The sequence below is a fragment of the Papio anubis genome, chromosome X (genome assembly GCF_008728515.1).
Source record: "Papio anubis isolate 15944 chromosome X, Panubis1.0, whole genome shotgun sequence".
Taxonomy (NCBI): Eukaryota; Metazoa; Chordata; class Mammalia; order Primates; family Cercopithecidae; genus Papio; species Papio anubis.
In genome coordinates this window covers 98,915,182-98,923,987 of record NC_044996.1, presented here as the reverse complement: position 1 = coordinate 98,923,987, position 8,806 = coordinate 98,915,182, and the positions used below count along the sequence as shown (strand labels likewise).

Here is an 8,806-nt window from a genome sequence, read left to right as displayed (position 1 = left end):
TTGGCCCATTGCCCATTTTTTAATTGAGTTGCTTGTCTTATTATTATTTAGTTGTAGGAGCTCTTTGTACATTCTGGCTGGACACAAGTCCTTTACCAGAAATATGATTTGAAATATTTTTTCATTTTCTTTTTTTCTTTTTTCTTTCTTTATTTTTTTGAGATGGAGTTTTGCTCTTGTTGCCCAGGCTGGAGTGCAATGGCACTATCTCGGCTCACCGCAACCTCCACCTCCCAGGTTCAAGTGATTCTTGTGCCTTAGCCTCCTGAGTAGCCGGGATTATAGGTGCATGCTACCATGCCCGGTTAATTTTTATATTTTTAGTAGAGACAGGGTTTCACTATGTTGGTCAGGCTGCTCTGGAACTCCTGACCTCAGTTGATCCACCTGCCTCAGCCTCCCAAAGTGGTGGGATTACAAGCGTGAGCTACTGCGCCCTGCCCTTTTCATTTTCTTAATAGTGTCATTTAAAGCACAAAAGTTTTATTATTTTGATGAAATCCAATTTATCAATTTGTTCTTTCACGTTTTGTGTATATCTAAGAGATTTTTGTCTAACCCAAGGTAACCAAGCGTCTTAGTTCATTTTGTGATGCTATAACAGAATACCATGTACTTTATTTTATTCTATTTATTTTTTAACCAAAACTAGCTTTAATTTGTCCAAAAGCCACACACAGCTGTCTAGAAACTGTCTCTGGAAGGGAAGCCAAGAGAGAGTCCATTATGCACAGGGTCAAGAGGCCTCTAGAAGTTTTCAAGCAAGCCCAGGATGTGCTTTTGCTCCTTCTCCCAGAACTCTGCATACCCCTTGATGATACGCCTGACAATTTTGATGGAACGTCTTCACATGTTTAGGATCTGGTGAACCCTCGGGCAAATCTGGGGAACATTGGCATTGCAGATCTTGGCCATAATGCAGCAGATGCACTGGAGAACAAAGAGCCCTGCATCCAAGCACTGGAGGTAGAACTCATCCCCCATGTCACTGTCTATGATCTCTCCACACTGGACCATGTCATGTTTTTCCCCTTCCTTCCTCTTGTCTGCCACCTGCATTGCACCCAGATATTGAAAATGCAACTCCATTAGTCTGTCAGCCTACTCACTGTCATTTTCAGTGAATTTATTCAGAAGCCAGGTTCGCTGATGCCCTCTCAGGTTCCACAAAAGGAAAGCCAGAATGGAACAGACATGCTCTTTGTGTTCCCTGTCAGTGGTACCCACTTTCTTGATCTTTCTGGGAAATTCCATAAAGAGGGGAAAGATGGTTCATAAGCCAAGAATGTCAACAAATTTACCGCAGTTGTAGACGCCCTTGGATGCAATCAGCACTTTCAGGACCCTGCTCCGTGAGATCTTCTTTTCCCTGGGCATGAGATTCATCAGCTGAAGACCCTCGCCCTTCAGGAAGTGCTCACGATTGGAACTGAGCATTAGTTAGAAGCAGAGTGAATCAAACGGATTCTCCATCATCTCCTGCTCTTTTGCTGTGCTGGGATTGTGTCTTTTAAACACAGATAACTGCTGAAGAAGTGCATCAATTCCATCCAGCTCCCCAAGCAATTACCTGTTTTCATCGTTGTCCTGGAGCAATATGGCCTGCATTTCACTGCAATACAGTTTGTTGGCATCAAAAGGCTTCTTTGCCTTCAGTCTCTTCAACAGCCACTGAGGAAGACCCTGCTGGGCACCTCTCGTACACATCTCCAGCTAGAACTCAGCCATGTTTCCCACAATAACAAGAGTGTTATGGACACTATTGGCCTCCTCCTTCACAGACTCATCCAGGCGCTCCACGTTCTGCACCAGCAGTGCTGTCACCTACCCATCCACCAGAGCATCAATGAGTACTTCTGCTCCCTCTTCACTCTCATAGAAGATGTCTATATATCTGTTAATTCCTGACTCAAATCAACCCCAGCTATGGACACGTCTGTATTATTGTGTCCAAGCAACCCAAGAAGTGACTGCACAGCATTCAGCTCCAGCAGAAGGTGATACAGGTCTGGCATGGTGGCCACCACGTGCATCTTCTGAATGATGTCATGTAGGTCCAGTTGGGATTCCATGAACTTCTCTGGATTGTCTGGAAACTTAATCTGCAATTCTTAGTTTTTATATGCTCACTATTCAAATGTGAGCATCATTTTCTTCACTGAGCTTTCATCCAACAGCTCCTCCTCTTTTTCTTCCTCCTCACCCTCTGTGTCAATAATCTGAAGCAGCCATTTTTTGTCATCCTCTGCTTCTTCCACCATAATCATTTCCTCTTCCCAATCTTGAGTACTAATTTGCTTCCAATGCATCTTCTGCTCCTCTTCTTTGTCATCTCGGGGACATTTTATGCCCCTGTTGGGCTGGTAGCTCGGAAGTTTGCCCGTGTCTGTGGTCCCAGGCACAGCCAACCTGTGTAATTTATGAAGAACAGAAATTTATGTCTTACAGTTTTGGAGGCTGGAAAGTCCAAGATCAAGGCACCAGAAAGTTTGGCGTCTGGCCAGGGCCCAGCCTCTGCTTCCAAGATAACACCTTAAATGTTGTATCCTCCAGAGGGGAGGAACACTGTTATTCATGTGGCACAAGAGCAGGAAAAAAAGAGAGAACCCACTCCAGAAAGTCTCATTTTAAAGACATTAAACCCACCCATGAGGGCAGAGCCCCCACAACCTAATCCCCTTTGAAAGGTCCCATTTCCCAGTTCCATTACAATGGCAATTAAATTTCAACATGAGCTTTGGAGGGGACAAACATTCAAACCATAGCGTTCCACCCATTACCCCCCAAAACCCACATTCTTCTCATATGCAAAACACCTTCATTCCATCCCAATAGACCCCGAAATCTTAACTATTTTAGCACCAACACATAAGTCCAAAATCTAGAATCTCATTTAAATCATATATGGGTGAGACTCAAGGCACGATTTATTCTGAGACAAATTCCCTCCAGCCATAAGCTTGTGAAATCAGGTTATCTACTTCCAAAATACAGTGGCGGGACAGGCATAGGATAGACATTCCCAGTCTAAAAGGAAGTAACAGACAAGAAGGAAGGGGTAACTGATCCCCAGTATGTTCAGAACCCAACAGAGTGAACAACATCAAATCGTAAGGCTCCAGAACAATCTTCCTTGACTCTATGTCCCACCTTTTGGGCATACTAGAGTGGGCTATGTGCTTCCAAGACCTCAGGCAGCCACTCCCCCATGACTTTGCTGGACTCAGCCCATGCAGCAGTTTTCATGGGTTGAAGACTTGTGCATGCAGCTTTCCCAGGCTAGGACTGCATATTGGTGAGTCTACATTTCTGGGGTCTCTGCAGCGGCCCTGAGCCCACAGTTCCACTGGCATTGTCCTAGTGATAGCAAGAGGAGGCAGCCAAATGCCTAGGCAGATGGGGTGGGTAGCCAGTGAAACCCCAACTCCAAGCCAAAGACAGTTTAAAGCCTGAAAGCCAAGCTACAAGTTAAATCCTCAGACTGGACTGATAACTTGTCTTCCTGTTTGGCACACTTTCCTCTGATCGATCCCCTCCCTTTACCTATTTTACCTATACCTACCCTTTCCTAACTGGTTTTCTACAGTCATGCCCACCTTTGAATGGTGTCTTCACTTTAACCTTTTTTGCATACTCACAAACCAATCAACATGCCCTCCCCATTCTGAGTCCATAAAAGGTCCTGGATCCAGCCACATGGGGGACTTTTCCCGCCTTCAGATAGGGAAACCTCCACCCTCCGACATCCCCTCTCTGCTGAGAGTTTTCCTTTTGCTTAATAAATTCTACTCCACTCACTCTCGGGCATTCGCGTGCCTAATTCTTCCTGCTTGTGAGACAAGAACTCAGACTTAGCTGAGCTAAGGAGCAGAAAGGCCGTAACACTAGTGGACGCTCTCTGTGGTAGCTCTGCCCCTATGACAGAGTTTAAACATGGAATTTAAACTACCTGGGCCCCCAAGCTGTCCATGACATCCTTTGAAATCTAGGTAAAGGAAGCCATGGCCCCACATTTCTTGCATTCTCTGGGGCTGCACAATTAGCACCACCTGGATGTAACCAAGGCTTAATGTTTTAATCTTTCAGAATAGCAGGTTGAATTGCACCTGGGCTTGCTTAAGCCATAGCTGGGACAGCCAAAGAGTGCTGCACTGGAATGCAGGAAGCAGATACTTGAGGTAGCAAAGGGCAGCAAATGGTGAGATCCCACAGTCCTTTTTCTAGAAACCTTGCCCTCAAGGTCCCTGTGCTCTGAGACTGTGATGGAAGGGGCAGCCTCAAAGATCACCATAATGACTTTAGGTTAATTCTCCATTGTCTTAATGAATAGCATCTGGCTTCTGTTTATCTGTATTAATCTCCTTATCAAACGGTCCTTTGGCCACACTTCTGGTTTTCTCTCCTAAACATGCCTTTGATTCTTTACTTAGCCAGGGTTTTCCAAATCCTTATGTTCCTCTTCCCTTTTCATTAAAAATTCCATGTTTAAATCATTTGTCTCTTCTTGCATTTAACTATATACAATTAGAAGAAGTCAGACAACACCCTGAATGCTTTGCTACTTAGATGTTCTTCTGTCATATCCTAGTTCATTGTTTTTAAGTTCTGCTTTCCACAAAACCTTCAGACATGGGTAAAATTCAGCCAAGTTATTTGCCATTTTATGACAAAGAAGGACTTTATTGCAGTTTATCATATCTTGTTTCCCATTTCCATCTGAGATCTCACCAGAATTACCTTTACCATTCATATTTCTACCAACATTCTGATCATGACTACTTAGTGATCTTTCAGAAGTTTTGGACTTTCCCGACTGCTGTCTTCTTCTGAGCCCTCACCAGAATCGCTCTAAACACTTTATTCATGGCAATATAGGCTTTTGCTAGGATACTCCTCCAAGTTCTTCCAACCTCTACCCATCACCCAGTTTCAAAGTAGCTTCCAGATTTTCAGGTATATGTTATAGCAACAGCCCTATTTCTGAATACCAAAATCTGTATTCGTTGGGGTTCTCCAGAGAGACAGAGCCAATAGGATAGATACATGATAGATAGGTAGATAAATGACAGATAAACAGATAGATAAGAGGGGATTTATTAGGAGAATTTGCTCATGTGGTTATAGAGCCTTAGAAATCCCATGATAGGCTACCTGCAAGCTAAAGAACCAGAGAGGCTGGTAACATGGCTCAGTACAAGTCTGAAGGCCACAGAACCAGATAATCGAATGGTGTAACTCTCGGTCCAATGTCAAAGTCCTGAGAACCTAGGAGGTTGCTGGTGCAAGTCCCAAAATCTGAAGGCTGGAGAACCTGGAGTTCTGATGTCCAAGGGCAGAAGAAGAAAGGTGTCCCAGCTCCAGGACAGAGAGAGAGAGAGAGAGAGAACACAAATTCACCTTTCCTCTGCCTTTTTGTTCTATCTGGGCCCCCAGCCAACTGGATGGTGCCCATCCACATTGAGGGTGATCTTCCCCCACTCAGTCCACTGACTACACACCAACCTCCTCTGGAAACACCCTCACGGATACACTCAGAAATAATATTTTACCAGTTTTCTAGGTATTCCTTCATCTAGTCAAGTTGACACCTAAAATTAACCATCACACCGAAGTTTTCTCTTACATTTTTCTCTAAAAGTTTTAGCACTAAAATTTAGGCCTTTGACGCATTTCAAGTGAATTTTTATGTATAGTGTGAGGTAAGAATGCAAATTCATCCTTTTGCATGTGGACATCCAATTGTCCCAGCAACTATCATTGAAAAGACTATCCTTTCTCCATTGAATTGTCTTGGCACCTTTGTCAAAAATTCATTCACCATAAATGGAAGGGTTTATTTCTGGACTCTTGATTCTGTACCATCATCTATCTTCATGACAATATCACGCTGTCTTTTTAAACCTATTTTTAGAGTATTTTTAAAAATTTTTTGAATTGACAAATAAAAATTGTGTGTATTTATATTGTACAACATGATGTTTTGAAATATGTACACACTGTGGAATGGCTAAATCAAGCTCATTAACATGTACATTACCACACATACTTATCATTTATTTGTGATGAGAATATTTGAAATCTACTCTCTCAGCAATTTTCAAGTATACAATACACTGTTATTAGCTATAGTCACTATATTGTATAATAGAGCTCTTTAGCTTATTCCTTCTGGCTGTAAAATTTTGTATCCTTTGACCAACACAGTCTTCATTACTGCGGCTTTATAGTAATTTCTGAAATCAGAAAGCGAAAGTATTTCAACTTCTGGTTTTTTTTTCAAAAATCTCTTTGTTATTCTGAGTCCTATTAAGATCAGCTTGTAAATTTCTGAAATAATTCAGATGTTTTTACTTATGTATAATTCTATTTACTTTTTATTATTATTATTTTCTGAGACAGAGTCTCACTCTGTCGCCCAGGCTGGAGTGCAGTGGCGTGATCTCAACTCACTGCAACCTCCGCCTCCCTGGTTCAAACAATTCTCGTGCCTCAGCCTCCTGAGTAGCTGGGATTACAGGCGCCTGCCACCACCCTCAGCTAATTTTTGTATTTTTAGTAGAGATAGGGTTTCGCCATGTTGGCCAGGCTGGTCTCAAACTCCTGACCTCAAGTGATCTGCCCACCCCGGCCTCCCAAAGTACTGGGATTACAGGCATGAGCCACCTCGCTCGGCCCACTTATGTATAGTTCTATTTAGATTCTCTGTCTCTACTTGACTCATTTTTGGTAACTTGTTTATTTCTAGCAATTTGTCCACATCACCTACATTGTCTTTAAATTCCTTTGTTGAATTGTTTTACTATATATTTAAAAGTTATTTTCAGCCGGGCGCGGTGGCTCAAGCCTGTAATCCCAGCACTTTGGGAGGCCGAGACGGGCGGATCACGAGGTCAGGATCAAGACCATCCTGGCTCACACGGTGAAACCCCGTCTCTACTAAAAAGTACAAAAAAACTAGCCGGGCGAGGTGGCGGGCGCCTGTAGTCCCAGCTACTCGGGAGGCTGAGGCAGGAGAATGGCATAAACCCGGGAGGCGGAGCTTGCAGTGAGCCGAGATCCGGTCACTGCACTCCAGCCTGGGCGACAGAGCGAGACTCCGTCTCAAAAAAAAAAAAAAAAGTTATTTTCTTAGTTGTTGCTTTAGGGATTACTATATGAATCTTAACCTGTCACTCTCTACTTCATAGTAATTACTAATTACCTTTGGTAAAATATAAAAAATTTGTACTAATATCATATAAGTCCACTTCTCCCCCCCCACACACACTCTGCTATTATTTTCATATATATATAGATTATATTTGTATATGTTATAGCATAAAAATCATTTTATAAGAATTGTTTTATGTAAGGCCGGGTGTGGTGGCTCATGCCTATAATCCCAGCACTTTGGGAGGCTGAGGCAGGTGGATCACTTGAGGTCATGAGTCTGAGACTAGTTTGGCCAACATGATGAAACTCCATCTCTACTAAAAATACACAAATTGACTGAGTGTGGTGGTGCACACCTGTAATCCGTGCTACTCAGGAGGCTGAGGCAGGAGAATTGCTTGAACCTGGGAGACAGAGATTGCAGTGAACCGAGATCGCACCACAGAACTCCAGCCTGGCGACAAAGCAAGACTCTGTCTCAAAAAACCAAGACTGTCTGAAACAAAAAAAACCAAAAAACAAAAAACAAAACAAAACAAAAAATGAGTTGTTTTATGCAATCTTATGTAATTTAAATACATTAGGAAAAAAATATATTTATTTAGTATTGTATATTTACCTACAGATTTACCTTTTCTGGAGCGTATTTCTTTGAGTGAATCAGACCAACTAGTGTCATTTCCTGTTAGTGTGAAGGACTTTATTATTTCTAGAAAAACACCTATGTCTATGAGAAATAAGGTTACTTTGGGTTTACAAAATACTGGATAACCAACCCAGAGGCAGATACAAGGCTAAAATGGGAAGGATACAAATAGAATACAATAGAATACCTCGCACATTCATATTTTGACATGGTGTTTCTGTTTCTACATATTTTGGAAAATGCATCTGTGAGGTGACCAACAAGTCTTTGGATGATCCCCCTCCAACCTATGTGAGAGTAGGTTGCAGATTGTTTTTGAAAAGAATGTCAGGAAAATCTTGCGGTGGAGAACGCTTTGTCACTTTGACATGGACATTACCACTACCACCTCAAGCTACGAGAGGGTCCGCAAGATAACTCAGAATAACGGAGGTTCCTTCCACATGGAGAGACTGACATCTGCTTCTGTCCCAGGTGCCGAGCTGCAGAAACATATAGACCTACCCAATCCTGTCTCTGGGGTACAGCTTGAGGGGAGTTTTTGGGAAAGCTTGACATGTCCTAAGAGTTTTAGAATGTAGATGAGGACAGAGACTGATGACTGCTCCTAACTGGATAAACCTGTAGAGAGGAGGCTCGTGTAGCAGCCTGACATGGCAGAGTAAGGAAAGCGAGTCCAGACAGCGTGTATGTCCAGAGTTTGGTGGGCTGAGTGTGTGTGGGTTTTTCCCAGGGGCCAAGAAGGCAGCCAGTTGGAAGAATCTTGAAGGGTGGTGACCCAAGTGGACAGGCCGTCAGGTGAGCAAACTGGTGGTAGGAGTAACTCCTGTGGTAGAAACTGAGACAGTAAGTAATTGAGCTCAGGAGTATTTGCAAATTCGGCTTTTAGGGCCATCAGAACATCCCTATATTCTTTTTTTTTTTTGAGACAGAGTTTCACCTTGTTGTCCAGACTGGAGTACAATGGGGCCATCTCGGCTGACTTCAAGCTCCACCTTCCAGGTTCAA

At 42.9% G+C, this 8,806-nt stretch overlaps 1 pseudogene; it reads right to left on the bottom strand.

Annotated features, from left to right (window-relative positions):
• Window positions 1-421: 421 nt before the first annotated feature.
• On the bottom strand, window positions 422-6,159 carry LOC110742188 (annotated as a pseudogene).
• Window positions 6,160-8,806: the final 2,647 nt, after the last annotated feature.